This window comes from Cibotium barometz, chromosome 28, assembly GCF_041138505.1.
Source record: "Cibotium barometz isolate CiBa-2024 chromosome 28, ASM4113850v1, whole genome shotgun sequence".
NCBI classification, from domain to species: domain Eukaryota; kingdom Viridiplantae; phylum Streptophyta; class Polypodiopsida; order Cyatheales; family Cibotiaceae; genus Cibotium; species Cibotium barometz.
Window position 1 is genome coordinate 14,374,027 of NC_141073.1, and position 6,453 is coordinate 14,380,479.

Consider the following 6,453-nt stretch of genomic DNA (forward strand, 5'->3'; position numbering starts at 1 on the left):
ACCATAAAATTCATTCACGTGCCTAGTAAAAAATTGCGTTTCGGACGCGCCTGCGCACATGTTCGCTGTCAGATGGAAATGAAACTTGGTATGCCTCACCAAAATGGTGTTTTGGCAAGGCGTACCAAGTTTCATCCCCATCCAACACCGAACATGTGCGCGGGCGCATCCGAAACGTGCCCATAGAATCCATTCACGTGCCTAGTCAAAAATTGCATTTCGGACGCGCCCGCGCACATGTTCGGTGTCGGATAGAGATAAAATTTTTGAATATAGGAAATACATTCAGGTGCCTAGTCAAAAACTGCATTTCGGACGCGCTCGCGAACATGTTCGGTGTTGGATGGGGATGAAACTTGGTACGCCTTTCCAACACATTGTGTTAGAGAGGCATACCAAGTTTCATCCCCACCTCACACCAAACATGTGCGTGGGCGCATCCGAAACACAATTTTTGACCATAGGAAATCCATTCACGTGCCTAGTAAAAAATTGCATTTCGGATGCGCCTGCGCACATGTTCGGTGTCGGATGGGGATGAAACTTGGTACGCCTCTCCAACACATTATGTTGGAGAGGTGTACCAAGTTTCATCCCCATCCGATGAACATGTGCGTCATGTTGGAGAGGCGTACCAAGTTTCATTCCTTTCCGACACCGAACATGTGCGCGGGCGCGTCCGAAACGCAGTTTTTGACTAGGCATGTGAATGGATTTCCTATGGTCAAAAATTGTGTTTCGGACGCGCCGGCGCACATGTTCGGTGTTGGATGGGGATGAAACTTGGTACGCCTCTCCAACATGATGTGTTGGAGAGGCGTACCAAGTTTCATCCCCATCCGACACCGAACATGTGCGCGAGCGCGTCCGAAATGCAATTTTTTACTAGGCACATGAATGGATTTCTTATGGTCAAAAATTGTGTTTTGGATGCGCCCGCGCACATATTCGGTGTTTGATTAGGATGAAACTTGGTACGCCTCTCTAACATGATATGTTGGAGAGGCGTACCAAGTTTCATCCCCATCCAACACCAAACATGTGCGCGGGCTTGCCGAAACGCAATTTTTGACCATAGGAAATCCATTCACGTGCCTAGTCAAAAACTGCATTTCATACGCACCCGCGCACATGTTTGCTGTCGGATGGGGATGAAACTTGGTACACCTCTCCAACATGATGCATATGTTCTGTGTCGGATGGGGATGAAACTTGGTACGCCTCTCCAACATGATGTGTTGGAGAGGCATACCAAGTTTCATCCCCATCCGACACCTAACATGTGCATCTTGTTGGAGAGGCGTACCAAGTTTCATCCCCATCCGACACCGAACATGTGCGCGAGCACGTCCGAAATGCAATTTTTGACTAGGCATGTGATTGGATTTCCTATGGTCAAAAATTGTGTTTTGGCATGCCTGCCCACATGTTCGGTGTCTGATGGGGACGAAACTTAGTACGCTTCTCCAACACAATGTTGGAGAGGCGTACCAAGTTTCATCCGCATCCAACACCGAAGATGTGCGCGGGCGCGTCTGAAATGCAATTTTTGACTAGGCACGTGAATGGATTCTATGGTCAAAAATTACGTTTCGGGCGCGCCCGTGCACATGTTAGGTGTGGGATGGGGAGGAAACTTGGTACACCTTTGCAACATGATTTTTTGGAGAGTGGTACCAAGTTTCATCCCCATCTGACACCAAACATGTGTGCAAGCGCATCCGAAACACAATTTTTGACTAGGCACGTGTGGATTCTAGGATCTTCAAACCTTTCCGGTTACAGGTTACACGGAATGAAGAGCAGGTACCGCATGAGAAGTCAGTGTCAAGAGTGAGAGAGCTATAAGAGAAGAGTGTAAGCAGCGGGAACGGGAGTCCGAGAGACCGGTTTTGAAAACTTTTTCCCATTTTTAAGTGAATCCCACCTAAGTGCAATGTAATATGTGTCAAGAAGGAAGATGGGCTCATAAGAGTTCCACGTTGTATAAATTCTTAGCCTATTTTCTCGTAATTTATCCATTTTCTTAGTAGTGTCCGCCCAAGTGTGAAAAACCTAGTAAGTTTTGACCAAGGTATATAAGTGAACACAACTAAGAATTTGGGGCTTTTTTGGTCATTTGTAAAGAGAAGAGCTCTCCATCTCTAGCTAAGCTTATCTAAGCTCCAAGCCTGATTGTGATTAACTCTTTATGATTAATACATTGGCTATGGCTTCTCTTCATTGTGTTCTCTCTCTCTCTCTCTCTCTTCTAGTGTATGAATGAGAAGCAATGACTCCTTGCTCATGTGTGATTGAGTAGTGGATAAGCTCTCTAATCATTCTTTCATTAGTGTAAGAGCTTTGTCTATTGATTTAAGGATTTCTAGTCTACTAATCTAGCTTGTGGGTTTGCTTATTGGGCTTGGGAAGCATGTGCGGGATAGTAGATAGATTCTATGCTTTCTTGCTTGCTTGAATGTGTGGGTTTGATTCTTAAATGTGTAGCATTGCTTGCTTAATCACATGCTTAGTCTTCTTTGTTATTAGCTTATGTTAATGAGCTTGTAGTGAAGGGAATGTGTGTGTGTGTATTTAGCTTAATCTAGAGAGAAGAAGAGGTTAGCATAGATTGTTGAGTGAATGAGTGAGCATCATCATTGCTTTGCTCATTTGATTAGCTTGTAGGAGTGGGTTAATGACTAGATTAGTGCCCTTGATTAAGTTAACTACTCTCTTACGTTGACACGGTAGGATTTCCTTCATGTGCTAGCCAGGTTAAGCTTCCTGCATTGACCTCTTCTCCTTATCCATAGGGTTGAGAGTTGTGTGGATGCTGCTACGCTATGGCGGGCCCATCAGTGGATATTGAAAGAGAGATGCATGCAACTGGGGTGGCACATAAAAATAATATGTACACAACATTGAAACGGGAAATGCATGCCATTGTGAAGGCAGAGATGAATGTATTGGAATGTATGATGCAAAAAAGATTAGACGATGCACTTGCCACTTTTGAATCATGGAAATCAAAAGTGGAAAAGTGCATAAGTGAAAAGGACGCTATGATAGAAGAACTCAAGGGAGAACTTACAACACGTAAAAGTAGGTCAGAAAAGGATGGGGCATCAGTGATAGAGGAGCTGAATAACATTAAGGAGAAGGTGAAAACATTTCAAGAAGAGGAAGAGCAAAAATCACGGGAAGCCTCCTCATGGGCAGATGTCCTCACCAAGACACAAAAGAAGGTTGATGAAGCGGAGAAGTGGATTGAGGTCGCAAAGAAAGGGAAAGGTGGCCTGCATGAAGCTACACCCTCATCAACATGACCATAGAGGAAGAGAAAAAGAGGAAGACAAGGGCTCTTCATGTCCGTGTCACGGGTCTCAAAGACACTGACAAAGTGGAGGAAGAAATGAAAGAACACTTGAAGCGCATGAGCATCTCCGAGCCTACACACATAGGTGCTTGGAGAGTGGGGAAGAAGGGGAATGAGGGGAGAGGAAGCTCTAAGGAAAGAGCGCTCATCATACGTTTCCCTACAATGGAGGCTAGAAAGGAGTTCTTGAAGAAGAGTCCTACACTCAAGAAGACTGGGGCACAAATAGCACAGATGCAAGAGATGATGCCTGAGATCAAAGCAGCCAGGGAGAAGGGGAAAATTGCTTTCTATAGAGGAGGAAGAGTTGTGATTGTGGAGAGACGCACCACATGATGGTGCGCAACCTATGGGACCAGCCTAAAACTAGCAGCATGGAACTGTAACGGGTCATTGAAGCTAGATGTATCATGTGGGCGCCTTTAAAGATAGCTTCAAAGGAAGAGACATTATTTTCTACTGAGAGACACACCAGACTCTCGGTGGCACATTACCTAGGGTGACAAGATACCATTGGGAGACTACTTGTATAGACAGGAGGTGAGATTAGAGCATAGAGGACGTGGGTCAGGAGGTGTGGCAACCTTATTCAGGGAGGAGTTGCAGTTCCTCATTTGTATTGTTTGGAGAGATGAGCATGCCAAATATATGTGGGTCAAGGTGAAAGCGGAGACTGGAAGGTCACTCTATATTGCCATATGCTATTTTCCCCCAGCACATCTCACTATGCACCGCCCAAGGGGCAATCACCATATATGATACTGGATGAGGACATATGGGAATTCTCTAGGGATGGTGATGTCATCCTTCTGGGGGATTTTAATGCCAGGACGGGCCACTCTCAGACAGTCTTTTACGATACCTCAGAGGAGATGTTGAGAGAGTTGGATGTCAGTGATTTGGGATTGGCCAGGCTTTTGCAGGATGAGAAGCACATTGGGTATGGGGGATATCTGATAGATAATAATGGGGACTGCACATGGACTGGCCATTTTGAATGGCCTACAGAGATCTCCAGCATTGAGTGGGTTCACTTGTTTTCCTCACAGACATGGGGCTAGCACAGTGGATTATGTTTTGGCTCAGCTCAGTTTTATACCCTCTATTTAGGACTTTATAATCGGCCCTAGGCCTATTGGGGTAGCAGTAGATCACGCCCTCCTCACCTTTACCATCTCATTCTAGTTTAGTACAACTCAGTTGGCACAGACATCTATGCATACCCAATACACTTTTACATCGGAGACTGACTCTTTCTATAGAGATGGCATATACAGACGGTTAGTTATTGAGGAGCCGGGACGTCCATTAGAGGAGCTCGCCCAAATATTGATAGAGACATTACATGATGCAGCAGAGGCATACCCACACACCCAGCCTGAGCACAGATGTCGTTCGGGGAGCATGCCCTAGAACAGTTGGTATGATAAGGAGTGTAGAGAGACGAGAGCCACACTTCAGAGAGAGGTGCCTCTGGAAGTCATCACTCATAGACAGTCATAGATTTCCTTCCGACGCCTAGTACGACAGAAGAAGAGGACTTATCGTGCTCAGTTAGAGAGAGAGTTGTACCAGCTATTCTTGAGTCAAGACTCAGGCGAGGCATGGAAATTTTTCCATGAGCACTCCCCTCCATCGGCTTTCACATCCACTGATATTTGGGGTGATTATGCATCATCTCTTTACACAATCCTAGGAAAGCCTCCTCTACCAGATCCTTCGGAGCCATGCCCACAGACATGCACTTTCTTTACCATCGAGATGGTAAAGAAAGCTATTGACAGGATGAGAACTAGGACAACATATGATCATGATGGATTGGTGGCGGAGCACTTCATACATGCTAGAGATATGCTAGCAGAGCTTCTTGTAGTGATGTTCAACCGAGCCATGTGTGAGGGTTTTCCTGACACTTGGAGTATGTCCACTATTGTGCCCATCTTCAAGGCAGGAGACCCAATGATGCCTGGGAACTACCGCACTATTATGTTTGGGCACACATTGGCCAGGTTGTATGCATCCATTCTTGAGCATCAGTTGAGTAGATGGGCAGAGAGAGCAGGCATACGAGCATCAGGACAAACAGGTTTCTGGAGGGGCTTTTCTACTCTTGATCACATATTGACACTTAGAGCTATTATTGAGGAGGGCAGATCACATGGCAGGAGGATTTATTGTACCTTTGTGGATTTTTGCAAAGCATTTGACATAGTCCCTAGAGCCCAACTGATGCGCAGACTACAAGAGATGGGTGTACCCACAAAGCTGATTTGGGGGGTCATGGCTCTGTACAGGATAGTTGTGGGACAGGTTTGTACTCCAGAAAGGTATCTGAGCTGATTCACTCCACTATTGTGGTGAAACAGGTATGTCCACTCTCCCCTACTTTGTCTGGTATGTATGTAGATGAGGTTTCAGATTACATCAAGAGGGGGGGTGATAGAGGAGCACATGTAGCAGGGACATGGATTTCATTGCTACTGTATGAAAATGATATTGTGTTGATATCGGATTCACGAGAGGGGATGCAACGACATTTGGATGCATTGCACACATTTCCTAGTGATAGCGACTTATCGGTGAACCTTGGCAAGACCAAGGTTATGGTGTTTAACACCACACCACAGTGGGTCAGGCGATCTGCAGCGACCATTTCATGTGGTCCGAAGATGGTGGAGTATACAAATGCATACACCTACCTTGGAGTGGACTTTAGTGGTCGAATGTTTTCTTTGAGGAGAGCAACAGAGACTAGACTGACGAGAGCATATGCAACTCTGGGGAGGATGGAGAGGATGTGTTTGCACGTTCAGTTTCAAGAACCTCGAACAAAGCTCTGGCTTTTCGACACCAACACTTTGGTCACATTAGCTATGCTATATGGGGTGTAGATATGGGGACCATCAGTAGATCATCATAGCCGAGTTGGCAGTACTGATGGATGAAATGGTATGGAGAGACCTCTGGTCTCTATGATTTCTCAGATGATTAAGGCCAAGGCCTTTGTACCGCATGCAATTATTTGTGTAGAGCTTGCTTCTCCCCCATTGTTCATAGAGGCATTTACCAGATCTGTCTCTTTTATACACATTATT

At 45.6% G+C, this 6,453-nt stretch overlaps 2 pseudogenes; both read left to right on the forward strand.

Annotated features, from left to right (window-relative positions):
* The first annotated feature begins 2,825 nt into the window (after positions 1–2,825).
* Positions 2,826–3,694, forward strand: LOC147622545 (uncharacterized; annotated as a pseudogene).
* A 521-nt stretch (positions 3,695–4,215) lies between these two features.
* LOC147622546 (uncharacterized) lies at positions 4,216–5,921 on the forward strand (annotated as a pseudogene).
* Positions 5,922–6,453: the final 532 nt, after the last annotated feature.